This window comes from Salvia splendens, chromosome 13 (assembly GCF_004379255.2).
Source record: "Salvia splendens isolate huo1 chromosome 13, SspV2, whole genome shotgun sequence".
NCBI lineage: Eukaryota > Viridiplantae > Streptophyta > Magnoliopsida > Lamiales > Lamiaceae > Salvia > Salvia splendens.
The window spans coordinates 19,148,116-19,163,510 of record NC_056044.1 but is presented as its reverse complement, the minus strand read 5'-3'; the positions used below and the strand labels follow the sequence as shown (position 1 = coordinate 19,163,510).

At 36.7% G+C, this 15,395-nt stretch overlaps 1 long non-coding RNA gene across 1 annotated transcript; it reads left to right on the top strand.

Moving 5' to 3' along the window:
• The first annotated feature begins 11,182 nt into the window (after window positions 1–11,182).
• On the top strand, window positions 11,183–12,908 carry LOC121761139. The gene is made up of 2 exons (XR_006041939.1): window positions 11,183–11,216; window positions 11,497–12,908. It is a non-coding gene; the product is annotated as an uncharacterized LOC121761139 (long non-coding RNA).
• Window positions 12,909–15,395: the final 2,487 nt, after the last annotated feature.

Genomic DNA, 15,395 nt, shown 5'->3' with positions numbered 1-15,395 from the left:
TGTAGAATTCATACGCCTTCGCCTTCTGGTAGCTCTTCGGCACGTACTTGCTATACACTTCTGCCTTGAAGCATTCCCAAGTCATTCCTTCTGCTTGGTCTCGGGGCATTGTCTTCATCCTGGTGTCCCACCAGAAGTCGGCAGCGTCGGTCAGTTGGTAGTTCACACAACTTAACTGTTCTCGATCATTGCATCCTAGGATTGCAAAAATTCACTCCAGTGCCCGTATCCATGATTCGGCCTTGGCCGGTGGTCCCATGAAAAATTTCTATTAACTCTCCTCGTTTTGTCTTCCAACTCCCACACAGTTTTCTAATATTCATGGTATTATCACACATTTCTTTTCTCGATCGTCTCATCGTCCCGTGGATCTTTCTCGTCACCTTTCATATGTTCTCTCTTGTTGATGATATTTAATTTGTGCAATAAACTCTATGAAGGGGCTTGTACTCCCTCTATAATTTCCTCGCACGATGGTGACCGTAGATACATCTTCTCATATTCATTATTCGCTTGTCGTTCGATCGATCGTTCACTCATAAATGTATCTCGTCAGTTATGTCGACGCTTCTGGTTGGTGTGCCATTTTTTAGCATGTCTGACTATTGAAACATATTCCTTGTGTAAATCCGAGTCAACTACTGCATTTCCCTACCGTCTAGTATCAAGGATTTGAAATTTGACCCAACAGTGACTTGGATATAAACAGATTTCAAATTATTGCAACATTGCTAAGGATGTCTTTAGTCGGGAAGGCTCCAAAATTAATCAAGGAAACAAGGACAACAATGTAATGATTGAGTTTCATTGGACTCAACCCGTCCATTCTGAGAATTAAATGGTTTAGAGGTATCAAATAAAACCATAGAGCTTTGAGAATTTACTTCTGATGAGAGCTCGGAAGAACATGAGATAGGTCATGGAAACAGGATGAAACTGCAAAAATTCTCAAATTCCATAGCCGACTGCTAGATCATAATTTGCAAAATTCCGGACAGCAATGAAGGATATCGTTCAAACATGTCAAGGCCTAAAATAATCAGTCTTTGCAGGATTTAGAAACATTGACAAATGTCATGAAGTAGTTTACAAATGATGGTTCAACAACATCATGTTATTGGAAAAGATGAAATCACATCAATGGGTTCGCGGTTTTGTTAAAGACAAATCAAAGTGAATGGAACTTTTCAGAAATTTAACACGATCAACCCGTTAGGGAAGAAGAGAACAGGATAGCCTTAACTTGGTGTTGTAGAAAGAAAAATCATTGAGTATGAAACAATATATGTAGTGAAACCGAGCTAAAAAGAATTTCACTTCTGCAAGAAAGAACTTGCCACATGCATAGTTACGAAATAAAAAGGTGTACAAAAGTTCCAAGAGGAATATTTCGTCCTTTGAAGAAACATGTATGGGAGATGTGATCATACTGAAGGTCAAAACTGCAAACAACTTTAGGAATGAAGTTCAATGACTGAAGCTCATAAGGTCAAAATATTGTCCTTACGAAAGATGAATCAAAGAAGACTACTAATCAAGATGTCCAAAGTTACATAGGCAAGCACAAATTTTCAAGAACTGAAAGTGAGTCATGACTCGGTATAGGAAAAGAAATAATGGGCATTACTTGCGAATTGTGAGTCGAACAAGGCCTTAAATAGACAAGGGCTCACCGTTAATTGAAAGGTTCAAAAATTTTTTTTCTTAGAATCCAAGTACTCCCTCGCACATTTTTCGTGAGCCTGAACATGGTAACATCGTGAGCCTGAACATGATTTAAAAATTGTTCATTCTAGCTACGAGGGTCGCACTCCCTCGCACATTTTTCGTGAGCCTGAACATGGTAACATCGTTCTATGAAATCATGGATTCCAAGTTGAGATTCATCGTATCGTCGAAATTAATAACTATTTTTGATGGTCGCATCTTCAAAGTCTCCTTGCCATGCCACGTAGTTTTCGAAATGCATTGCCATTGTACACGTGGTCTTAAAGTGTTGTAAACGTCGTCGTATTTGTGTCGCATCGCCACTTTGGCATGGTATGCAAGACTGCATAGTTTTATTAGATCTTAGGTATGATCTCGCCATTGTGAGGATACACCAAAGTTTGAAATATATATTTTCTTTGGTTTTATCACTCAGGAAAGTGATATTGCAGTTGTCAACTTACAACTAAGTTGTAGCACGTTCAGTCTGGCCTACCTCTTAGGCACTCTATAATTTCAAGCATAGCTTGAAGTCTCGTACTTCAACGTATATTTGATCATTACCTAACTCAAGCTTCATATGGCTCCTACGTTCGCAACAAAGTTCAAAAGTTCCACATTTCACTTTAATAGTGATTCTATACAATACCTCGTAATTCATCGGTCATGAATTTTCACCACATAAACGTCATCTATATATTGCACAATCAACACATTTATTCGTATAAGTCATTTGGTGTTCCATAGCATAACAAACATCGTATATTAATATATGTGAATAGCAACACTCAGTCAATCAATCATCCATGGAATCGCATTTCATAAATCATGCAGTTCATGCTCATCTGTATCACAAACACAACTCGCAACTACAAGCGTATCATGCTCACAGTTTCATGGTCATGAAATTTCAACCGCCTAGGCATAAAATTTTGTCGTTCATGGAAGCAACATGTATTTTCTTCAAGTAAATTTTGCAGTTTCATGGACGTAATAGTAAATCTCAACATCAACCAATGCAAGTTCACAATCATACTTCAATATCCAGCACATTCAACGCCATCATGCCTCACTGTTAAACAAAAGCAATTGTATATTCTCATAGTGTCTCCCGGTTCATATCTTCACAACATTTTCCATAAGCCATAGTGTTTACTTATTTCCCACAGGTGTTGTTTCATAGTATAATTAAGTAATCACACTCATATGTCACGTTTCACAATTCATGTAATTTCAATCATTTAGAATTTCATCTATCCAAACTCATAGAAGTCCAATCACATATTCGCCGATTTTTCTTATCGGGGTGTGCATAAAAATATTCATCATTTTTGGCATAGTCGTATTAAGCAATTTCATATCCATGTATTTTCATCATCCCACACTTCCAAGCAACATTTTCAAAGACGTCATATTATCTTTGATTCCCATCGAAAATTTCCAAGCTTCGGTAATTCAATCCAAAACTCACAAAAATATTTTTACCTCTTTCTTCGTGGTTGGGTGGGGCGAGCTGCGGTGTTGAGCCTTTGACGATTATCAATTAGTAAATTTACACATGAATAAACTTTGACTCAACAAGGCTCTTGGGTCCAGAGCGGAAAGAACTGAGGCTCTGATACCAAGCTGTCACGACCGCCCTTTAGGGTTAATAAATGCGGGCGATCGTGATTAAAGAAATTAAAGAACTGACATAGAAAACTAGGGTTTCAATAAAGGTTTGACCCAGAATTAATAAAACGACCAAGGGTTTGACATTATTCAAATGATACCAAGTTTCCAAACATTCAAATAAACAGCTTCAAAGTTTAATAAAAGACAAGTAAAGGAAATGTCACAACGGAAGCATCCAAGAGAAGAGTGAAGTCATGTGTGAAGACACAACGACACTCGGTGTTTCAAGACAACCATAGTTTTTATTGATATTTGCTCAACACCACCAACCGCTCGTCGCCGCTCAACCTGCACATAGGGAAAACACATGCAGGGCTGAGTACTATAAAAATAATACTCAGTGGCTCATGCCGAAAACATTTTTTTAGTAAAAATATAATTTATCATGCCATACGTAAGTAACCATCGGGGTTTAGCTTTAGAAAGGCCCGAGGCACTAAAAATCATTTCTCATAGTAAAAGTCGATTGATCAGTCATTTTTTCATAGATGTTAGTCATATCTGCCAATACATGACAAGGAATGCGGCCGCAAACCAGGTCACTAGACCGGCCAGCCCGTACGCTAGCACACGATCTACCATAGGTGTACACTAATCCAAGTAGGGTTTGCGGCCCTACGAGGACCCGAATTTGATTTAAATAATAGTGGCAAAAGCCACATCAGATAGGCACGTTAAAACAAAACACGGCATGATAAACATAGTAATTTCCACCAATAAAGTATTTAGAGCATCCGCAGCGGTGGCGAAAGACGCCACCGCCGTCCGCGCCGTTGGCAAGGCGCAGGACCGCCGCCGCTGCAGCCGCGCCGCTGGCACGGCGCTGCTCGATGTATCGAGCACGTCCGTGCCAGCGGACGCACACGTGGCGCGCTCCCATTCGTCAACGGCATAGCCGTTGTGTTTAAACTTTTTTTTATTTTTTTTTTTAAAAATCGGTATTTAATTATAAATAATGCTAAAAAATAAAAAAAAATATTTTCCAAATCCCAAAAATATGGCCGTTTTTTTCCCGTTTTTTCTGAATTTTTTTGATTTTTTTTTATTTTTTTTTCCCCAAAATCATCTATAAATACACACATTCATCATCCATTTATCACATCAAATCATCTCTCATTCATCTCTCATTCATAATTCTCATACAAACTATCAACACATTCATCACCCACTCAAAATCTCAAATGGATTTCACCCATATTATGGCGGAAGCGGAACGCGAAGAACAAGAATACTACGAACAACATCGTGCCGCTTACGAAGCATATGTCGCGGCGAATACCCCTGCTCCTCCTCCTCAACGAACCAGATCAAATCGACGGTACATCCATCGTGACCGGGAGGGAGCCCACGAAAGGCTCGTTGCCGACTACTTTGCCGACCAGCCGCGGTTTCCGGCAGATTACTTCAGGCGCCGTTTTCGCATGTCAAAGCGCTTGTTCATGCGAATTGTCAACACATTGTCCGCACGTGTTGAATACTTTCAAACAGGTGTAGATGCAGCCGGCCGGCAAAGTATCACGGCGTTGCAGAAGTGTACGTGTGCCATCCGACAACTCGCTACTGGGCAAACGGCCGACATGTTCGACGAGTATTTGCATATCGGTGAGTCCACTGGAATCCTATGTTTAAAGAATTTTTGCGAGGGCGTTCGTTCTGCTTTTGGGGATGAATTCCTTCGAGCACCCACCACTGATGATTGCCAACGGTTGCTTCATCTTCATGAATCAGTCCATGGCTTTCCCGGAATGCTTGGCAGCATTGACTGCATGCATTGGAGGTGGAAGAATTGTCCGACTGCTTGGAGGGGGCAACACTTGAGCGGTCACAAAGGCGGCGGCCCAACGCTTATCCTTGAGGCGGTCGCCGACTACCGCCTATGGATTTGGCATGCATATTTCGGCGTTGCTGGATCCAACAACGACTTGAATGTGCTATATTCGTCACCACTCTTCAATGATGTGATGAATGGTGTAGCACCGGCGATCGACTTCACCATCAACGGAAATATATACCGCATGGGTTACTATCTCGCCGATGGTATCTACCCAAGGTGGTCGACGTTCGTGAAGACGCTCCACAACCCGCACGACCCGAGACGGGTTCTTTTTGCGCAGCGTCAAGAGTCAGCACGGAAAGATGTCGAAAGAGCCTTCGGGGTCCTTCAAGCTCGATTCAACATTGTGAAGGCCCCGGCTCGGTTGTGGTACGTGAATAATATCGCCGACATCATGTTCACGTGTATTATATTACACAACATGATTATAGCCGACGAAGGGCCGAGGGCGGCTAGCTTCTACGACGAGGACGAAGCCGGAAGCTCAACAGCGAGGTCTCCCCTACGCCGAGGCGAGCATACGACGGTTGGCCAGAGGATCGAGACAAGACACACAATGCGCGATACTCAAATCCACAATCAACTACAAGAAGACCTAATCAACCACATGTGGGCGAAATTCGGCAACGAGTAGTGTCATTTTTAATTTTTAGGATTTTAATTATGTAATTTTTAATTTTTAGGATTTTAATTATGTAATTTTTAATTTTTAGGATTTTAATTATGCAATGTTTAATTTTATTTGTCATTTGTAATATTTATTGTGGGTTTTAAATGAATTTTAATATTATGGAAATGTTTTTGTGTAATTGAATTTTATATTAATTGTGCTCGTCCTTGCGGAAGAGCACAGTTGTGGGTGTTGTGCTCTTGCCAGAGAGCAGGCATGAATAGTACCGCCCGGGCCCACAACCGTGCCGCTGGCAAGAGCACGGTTGTGGATGCTCTTAGGACATTGTCCTTAGTTAAAAGAAAGCCCACCTCGACCGTTTAGACCTTAAGTACTTCTTTCCCTTTGTTATCACGCTTCGTGCACGAGTTATCACCTTTAGATAATATGTATTACCAATCAGTCATAAACATTGACTCATAATTAGGCATGTCCCCAACGTTTCCCTTTTCCCCAACAACAAAAGGAAGCACACCGTAGCATGCATCATCGAATAACACATCACTTCATCATAGAGTGGGTTCCTTAACTCATGTATATCATTTAAACACAATAACATCGTTATTTTCGCAAGGATAGAAATCTGGCAGAAAAGCGCGGTCATTTTGTAAAAATCATTTAAAATTCATCCGGCCTCCGTTGGGGCTGAAGTTTTCCCACAATACAGTAGACACATCAAATATCATCCAGTTAAAATTTCACATCAAAATAATCTTTTTAGATTGGTCAAATCGAAAACGTAACTCACTGGTCGAGAAAAACAATTTCTGGCAGAACTGCGCAGGCAACTTCAAAAATTCACCAAACATTCATCCTTCGTCCAAATAGGTTAAAATTCACACACGACATAGAAGACACCTTGAGGTTTACTCAGAAAAAAGAATCGTACAAAAAGGAGTTCTCTTGGTTTGTCAAACATGCGTCGGAGTCTACTATCCGAACACTACAGATTTCATGCTTCAAAATTCGAATCAGGGTTTTATCCTCATTCGTCCAAACACAACCTTTTTATGCTTCCAACACACAACCATGCTTAAAAAGGTTCTTACAATCATGTTCTCATATAATCACACATCATTCACCCATGATTCATTTAGACTTCACACAAATTCATTCAAAACGCATATTCACAATTTGTTCTCATTGAAACACGAATTCCCACCGATTAAATTCCTAGATTTGAAATCCCTATACTCACTATATGCATGAGGGAGTCAAAACAATATTTGAATGGAGAGGATGAAGAAAAGTTCGATTGTACCTTTCTTGATTGAAACGATCGGTAGAACAAATATAAATCTTGATTCTTCAACAACTCTTGGCAAGGATGAAAAGATATTGAGTGGAGTAGAAGAACAAGTGGGAGAGGTGTGGGGAGGAGATGGGCGTGTGGAATGAGGAGAGGGGGGGAGACATGTAGTTTAGGTTTTGGGTTTTTTTCTCTCCGCCTTTATTTATAGAGTGCAATGAAATCCCAATTAATTAAAGGAGATTTGGAGAATTAATTAAGTGAAGATTTGAAGGAGATTTGATGGGGAGATTGGCGTGAACTATGGGGAGGAATAAGGGGAAATTTTCGAAAATCATAGGCTATTTAATTAGCCTATGATTAAATTTTTTATTTCACGGAGTAGAATAAAATAATACGGAGCAGAAAATTAATAATAATCCTTCCAAAACATAGGGAAGTAGGCGTGAAATTGGGTTCCTCCCACAAGGAAAAATTTCCAAATCTTTAATAGAATAAGGTAAGACAAGATTTGCTAGGATATTCCAATTCATTCATGGAAAGAAATAGTTAGGAGATCAATTAATATAGTGGAATAATTTTCTCCTCCCATAGTTAGGGAAATTTCGAAACCTCCCTTGGAGTAGCATAGGGATCGATTTTTTTCTCATGAAGAAATAAAGTAATTGGGCTTTGGATTTAATTTGGATGATTATCCCAAACAAATTATTAAATCCAAGAAAATAGAATTCCTCTCAAATAAATAATAGTGGTCGAAAAGGGCAAGATGAAAAATTGATGATCCTATTTTATCTCACTCACCCTTGAAAAAAATAATTCACCGCAATATATTTCATCTCGAATCAATTATTTAAAAGACACGTCATAAAAATCAACGAAGTTGACTCAGTCAAATCAAAATTAGGTCACCATAGAAATCACATAACAATCTGTCATTTAATTCGCGACAATAAAAGAAATTAAAGCAATCGTCTTAGGGTTCGAAAAGTGGGGCGTTACAATGAATTAGGAAGATATGAAAAGTATATAATATTTATGGAAAACAACAACTATAATGGGATTTTTAAAAACTGATTATGAAAACTAATAAATGTATAAAAGCGATCGAAAAGGTAAAGAAAATAACACGATTAAAAAAATTTAAGGCTATCTCTATTCATTTTGTTTATCGAATAGAATTTTCTAGAATAAAGTATTTCAATATTTATATATTTTAGTAGAATTATCTAGATACGGAATTCTTAATATTAAAGAATAGAATATAGTATTCTAGAATATGTAGATTTTATATAAGTTGAGTTGGAGTATCATTTTATATTTTATATAAGTTGAATTGGAGTATTATTTTATATAAATTGAGAAGTTTGAAAATAAAGTGTTTCGTAGTTTGCCTAGAACACTACAAAAAAGAGTGGTCATTTGCGACCACTTTTTTGCGAGCACACACAAATTTTATAGTGAGCATAAACGAAAACAACGGCCATTTTTCGAGAATGGGAATAAAACGAGTAGTTTTGCGAGCAAAACTATAATGCTTAACAAATTTGTGAGCAAACGGTACTCGCAACTCGACAACCAGTTGAATTTGTGTGCTCGATAATATTCCTCCGACGGTTTGCTTGAAAAACACACTGCGGTCGCTATTTTGCTCGCAAATTGTGAACACATATGCACGTGCTTGAAAATTTGTGAGCAGAAGTACATGTGCTCGCAATTTGCGAGCAGAAATAGGTGCAGAGGATCTGCTCCCAAAAAATCCGGATCAATAATTTTTATTTATTGTAGGATCTACTCCCATAAAACCCGATCAGTTCTCAAAACCTAATCGATTCTCCACACAACATCAAATTTTCTCTCATCTGTTACCAGCCACCTATAAATTCTCCCTGTTCCGCCACCGGTCAGTCTCTCTCCGTCTCTCTCTCCGCCACCGAGAAAGGAGCATTTAGTGTTGCTAAAGTATACATACAAAATAATATACTTTAATTAATTTATATTTTGTATATATACTTTTCAATTCTCCTTGTTCCGCCACCAGTCAGTTTCCTAAGTGATTAATAACATTGCATATATTCCTTTGGTTTGTAGAAATGCCTCGAGGAGGATTTACATGACAAACAAATGCATCATCCTCCATTCGCCCTTCGGCTATGCTAGAGGATGCAGTCCCATCCCCCACTGGCGCGCACGCTCTGCCAGAGCATGTGTTGGGTCTTGTAAATGTTGAAGAAGAAAATGATGTCTGAAGAAAATGATGTCGAAGGGGAAGAATGAGAGAGAAATGAAACAGGCGGGACCGTCCACCACCTACACATGGTAAAGATGGACACATGGTAAAGATGGACGTATATTCATACACGATACACCTTAGGAATGAATTGCAAGTGGATAGATAATATTATACTATTGAGGTGTGCACGGAGTTGGAGAAGCAAAATGAGGCGTTGCGCGCGGAGTTGGGGAGGCAGAATGCGGCGTCACGCGCCGAGTTAGAGAGGCAAAATTCGGAGTTGTGCACAGATTTAGAGAAAAAAATAAGACGTTTTGGAACAGTTGATAAACCTTAGTAAAGAGGTGAACGAAATGAGAAGTCAATAGATTAAGTCTTATAAACTAAAAGTGTAAAACAATATTATTTTTTTACGTAATTTTTGAATTTTGTTACTTTTTTATTTCATTTCATTAGGATTTTATTTAATAAAATATCAAGATAATAATTTGTAAAAAATAATATTAGAATTTATGATGGATATACAAATTTGTGAGCACAAAACAAAATTCAAAGCACAGTTGAGTTAGAGAGGCAAAATGCAACGTCACACGTTGAGTTATAGAGGCAAAATGTGGAGTTGCTCACGGATTTAGAGAAAAAAATGAGAGGCTGTTGGAACAGTTGATGAACCCTAGTGAACAAGTGAATAAAATGAGAAGTCAAAAATAAATTAAGTCTTACAGACTAAAAGTGACACAATATTATTAATTTTATGTAATTTTGAATTGTGTTACTTTTTAATTTAATTTTATTATGATTTCTGTTTAATAAATTATCCAGATAATAGTTTGTAAAAAAAATAATATTAGAATTTATGATGAATAAACTAATATGCAAGGCACAAAATTTATGATGAATATATGATAGGGTCTCATCTTCATTAGGGGTGGATTTGTACGATATACTTTACCGAAACCACCGTACCGTATATCTTACCGTAAATTCGGTATGCGAAAAAATCATACCTTTACCTTACCAAAATTTTCGGTATACCGATCTTCGATTTACCTTATTTTCGGTATGGCGAATTTCTATACCGATACCATACCTCATTTTTGGTATGCCATACCGAAGTACAGTATAGCGTACTTTTGCGATATACCTAACTGTAACGCCCCAAAAATGGTCTTAGAAGAAATTTGCTAATTTAATTAGAAAATCGATGAATTAGGTTTTCGACGAATAAATCAATAATTCATGTAATACCAACCATTGATAAAATATAGCTATTAATCTATATTTACGGTGAAATTGCGATAAGGAAGTGGTTGGAATTTTATGACTTGATTGCGTAGATATAGGCTTCGAATTTATTTCTTAGCAATTAAAGTTAGCATTGGAAGTATAATAAAATTATATATGTGTTTTTGTGGACTATAATAAATAATAAATAACTAATGGACGTGATGAGTATATTGACAAATTAAATTTAGTACATGAATACATAGATATGCACGATTTATATGATAGGGAAATATTTAAATAATAATTTCCAATTCAAAAGTAGCAAATGAATGAATGAATATAATTATATGCTTGTGTGTTTACTATAATATGAAACAGAAGTAATAAAAGAAAATAATCTAGAATCATCGTGAGACACAAAACGTAAAGAAGGAAGGACATTTTCAATTCATTCTTTGTAGGAATATTCTAGAAATATGAGGATAGATATACACAAATATCTTTCAAAACATTGAAAAAGAAAAAGAGAGAATATTCTAGAAGGTGGATACCCCTATAAATAGATTTCAAGTTTTTCATATTAAGGGGAGGTTTCGACTCTCCCCATACGGCGACACCCATCCAGGTATGTGTATTCATTTTGTTTAAGAATTAGTTAATCTTATATGTGAATTTGTTCTTTAAATTAATATTTTGATATTTGATAGTAACATTTTAATAGAATAATTAAAGAGGAATACATGCTAATAAGTATACTGATTTAAGTATGAAATTATGATTTAAGTATGAAAATATGATTCTATCTGTGATGTCTGATCTATCTATCTCTGACGAGGTCTGATTTGTCTGTGCTGAAGTGTTATGTTGGATATAAGTATTGATACGAAAATAAGTATATTTGACAGTGTTTATGTTAAGGAGCAAAACCCCTTAACGTGTAGAAGTAACGATAAAGCCCGGAGGCGGCTGATGTCCGGCGCCCAGTCGTAGGGTCGGCGGAAGGGGTTTGGTGGCTGTGAGTGGGATCGTCCCGTTTGGCAGCGTTGATTACGGTTTGTTCACAAAAGAGAACGATAGAGACGATAATGAATCTGATTTGTATTTCTTATTTGATTGAATAATTCATTAATGAAGATCACACATATTTATAAATATGTGGAAACAAATCAAATCATATCCTAATCTATATGGAAAAGATATGGTAGATTCCTAAAATATCTAAACTAAAAGAGTGAGACTCGTATCAGTTTACGCCCCGTGCTTGAGTGTATTCTGTGGGTACAATTGGCATGCCATAGGACAGCAGCGCTGCATTATCTGCGATCACTCGTCTTTTGGAAAATCGAAGCGAGGATCGTTCTGCTCTGCATCTGATTCTGTTTCTGATCTGATCCGCGTACTCTAGTATGTCACTAAGCACTTAATGGGGCCATACTTGTTTTGATGTGTGAAAATTTATATGCTTATGAAAAGAATCTTATGTGATGCTAAAATATATATTCTGATGCAAAAAGGGTGTATCTGACATTGTCAGATATGATTCGACATTGTATGAAATTAATTGACGTTGTTTGACATTAGCTATTGATATTTGATGTTGTCTAAATATATTTTATTCATAATTATATTTATATTTCAAAATAATTTTTATAATTTAAAAATATATAATATATATGTTATATATAATTATATTATCAAATTTATTGTATATACCTTAATTTACGGTATAAACCGAATTTCAGTATGTTGCGGTATACCGCTGTATATGAAAATTCATACCGTTACCTTACCGAAATCTTTCAGTAAGGTATCATATCGTACCGAAAATTCGAGATTTTTTCGGTACGATAAGAATGATATTTCGGTATTTCAATATTTTTCCTTATCCCTAATCTTCACGTCCACAAGAACCCATGCAACAACTTGATCAAGCAAGCCAAGAGGACGCCCAGTCGGAGATGGCAGCAGCGGAGCCAAGGAACATGACAGCGCTAAGACCAAAGGAGGCAAGAAGCCCAGAGCTCGCGATCAGACCAAGACGAGGGTCCAGCTGAAGAGAAACGCGTCCAAACCCACTAAGCTTAAAGACTACATATCTCATTAGATTTCTTTTTCCTTATTTTATTATTTTCTTGCCATGTTGAACTTTTTATTTAATTAGATAGATTGAGTCAATTTTTTTTTTAGATTTTCTTCTTTATTCTTTTTTTATTCTTCGATTCGTAAGTCCGAATTAAGCAGGGGAATTGTATATATTATAGAATTCTCATAGATCGAGTCTTAGAGAATTAAAGGAATAAACATCTTTTTCTCTAAACCTAAAGCTCTACTAGTAGTATCATATTCTTCGCAACTCTTCGCAATTTCGAGTGCTCAAAACCTTCGATAGGAATATTAATCCTATCAATATACTAATTTGCGAGCACGTTTGTGCTTGCAAAAGAGTTGAAATTCAAGCGCAACTGCTCGCAAATATGCGAGTACAATGGAGGTGCTAGAAAACATATAAGCACAATATAGATTGGTCCTGACTTCGCTTTATAGCGAGCACCTGTACTCGCTAAACTGGTTGTTGCGAGCACGTTATAACTTTTTTTTGCGGGCATAAGGGTGTTCCCAAATGACCTTTTTGTATTGATCAATTTGGACACCCATAAGTCATACTGATTGAACAATACACACCATCATTGAAAAACAGTTTCATCTATAGACAATGATCAAACAAAACATCCAAAAAGCACCTTGAAAGTTAGAGTAAACATAGTCTCTACATCCAAAAATGTGTGAACGGATCACTCTTAGGGTTCAAGAAACATGGACTCTACTCTCTCGGAGTTGAAGAATATACGAGTGTCCAAATCAGAGCAGTCAGGACCATCTGCAAACAAAAATAAAAACATTTGCACCATATCAAAGTGCGACCCAAAATTCGAATAAGAAATTGGTAACATCTAATAGTGGTCAAGCCCATAAAGCTTTCCCACCAAGCGAAAAAGCGATTACCCGAGCGAAATCTAAGGTCAGCAAGGAAACGGCAGCGCATCCAACTTAGTCAACACTCGTCTACCAAAGAAATGAACACTGATGCAGTTGATACCAAATTAATACTCCCTCCATCCCAAAATAGTTTAGGCATTTCTTTTGGGCACGAAATTTTAAAAATTGATGTATTAAAGATTAAATTGGAGATAGTAAAGTAAGAGAGAAAATAAAGTAAGAGTGATGAAGAGAGAGTAAATAAAAAAGAAGATAAAGTTTTTGCCAAAAAGAGAAATGACTTAACTAACTTGGAACAACCTAAAAATGAATACGATATATTAGGACGGAGGAATAGTAGTACTCCCTCCGTCCCGTGTTACTTGAGGCGTTTCTTTTACGACACGTGATTTAAGAAAGTTGTGTTTAGAGAATTAAAAAAAGTAAAATAAAGTAGAGGAGAGAATAAAATAAAAGAGAGAAGTGAGAGTAAAGTAAAAGAAAGAATAAAGTATGTGTGATTAGATGTCTTGCTTTTATCCAAAAAGAGAAATGACTCAAGTAACTTGAGACAGAGGGAATGTGTAGTTTAGACTTAAAAAAAATTATTTCCGATAATTCAAGATATTAGTTTTGAACTTAAAGAGATGTTATTAGTTCCCATTAAATATGCAACATTTGCTTTTTGGCACGAGATTTTATGTAGTGTTGTTTTGTGAGTTAATGAAGAGAGAATCAAGTAAAAGAGAAGAAAAAGTAGAGAGAGTATTATTTCCATTTTTAGAAACGTTTCATTTTTAATGGGACAGACCAAAAAGGAAAACGTTTCATTTCTAATGCGACAAAGGGAGTACAAGAAATAGTTTTGAACTTTCATAAGTTAGTAATCATTTTCAGCTTATAGAAATACTCCCTCCGTCCCGTGCTACTCGCACGTTTGCTTTTCGGCTCGTCACAAAGTCCTTACACTATTTATAATTTAAGTTAGAATTAATGCATTTAATTAATATGTTAGTTTAAGTTAAGAGCTCTTTTATTAAGTGATGTCTCATTACACCTAAAATTCTTTTTTAATTACACAAAAAAATCAATCCCAAATTTACGGCCTAAAATGAAAAGTGCGAGTAGCATGGGACGGAGGGAGTATATATTACTATATGAATTGGACTTTGAACAAACTCTAAAATCCAGCCACAATCACTGTTTATAGTTTATACAGATGTAAATTGACTTAGACTAGTGTTTCTAGTGAAGAAGTCCTACAAAAAAAACACGGCTAACTCGGCTGATTTCAATCACATATATTTCCCAAGGACGAAGACCTACAAAAACACGTCTTACTCGGCTCATTTCAGTCACATAAATTTGCCTTTGTAATGTACCTTTCAGATTATATCACCCACAACCTGAAAAGGCATTGTAATGAGAAGACAATTTCTAGTGGCGAGAGGTTTTATTGACCACAAGGGGCTTCACATGATGTTGTCTAAGGGAACAACTCCATTTACACGCGCACAGATTGTATCACACACATTTTGGCATACCTTATAAACATTATGCTACATGTATATGGTCCTACTACGATGCTAGTTGCATCCTTAGTTAGTGTCTATTACTTAAATAACAACTTTAGAAATGACACCGGTATTAATATAAAATTGGTAAAGAGAATAAGAAAAAGGAAGAGAAAATATATAGTTGAATAAGTAGATTGCGAGGTTTATTTCCTAAAATTGAAAGCTTACTGGCCAAAAATGAAAGAGAACAAAATACGGTGGGAGTATTAAATATTAACCATTAGTTTGTAAAATCGAAACACAAGATCTAG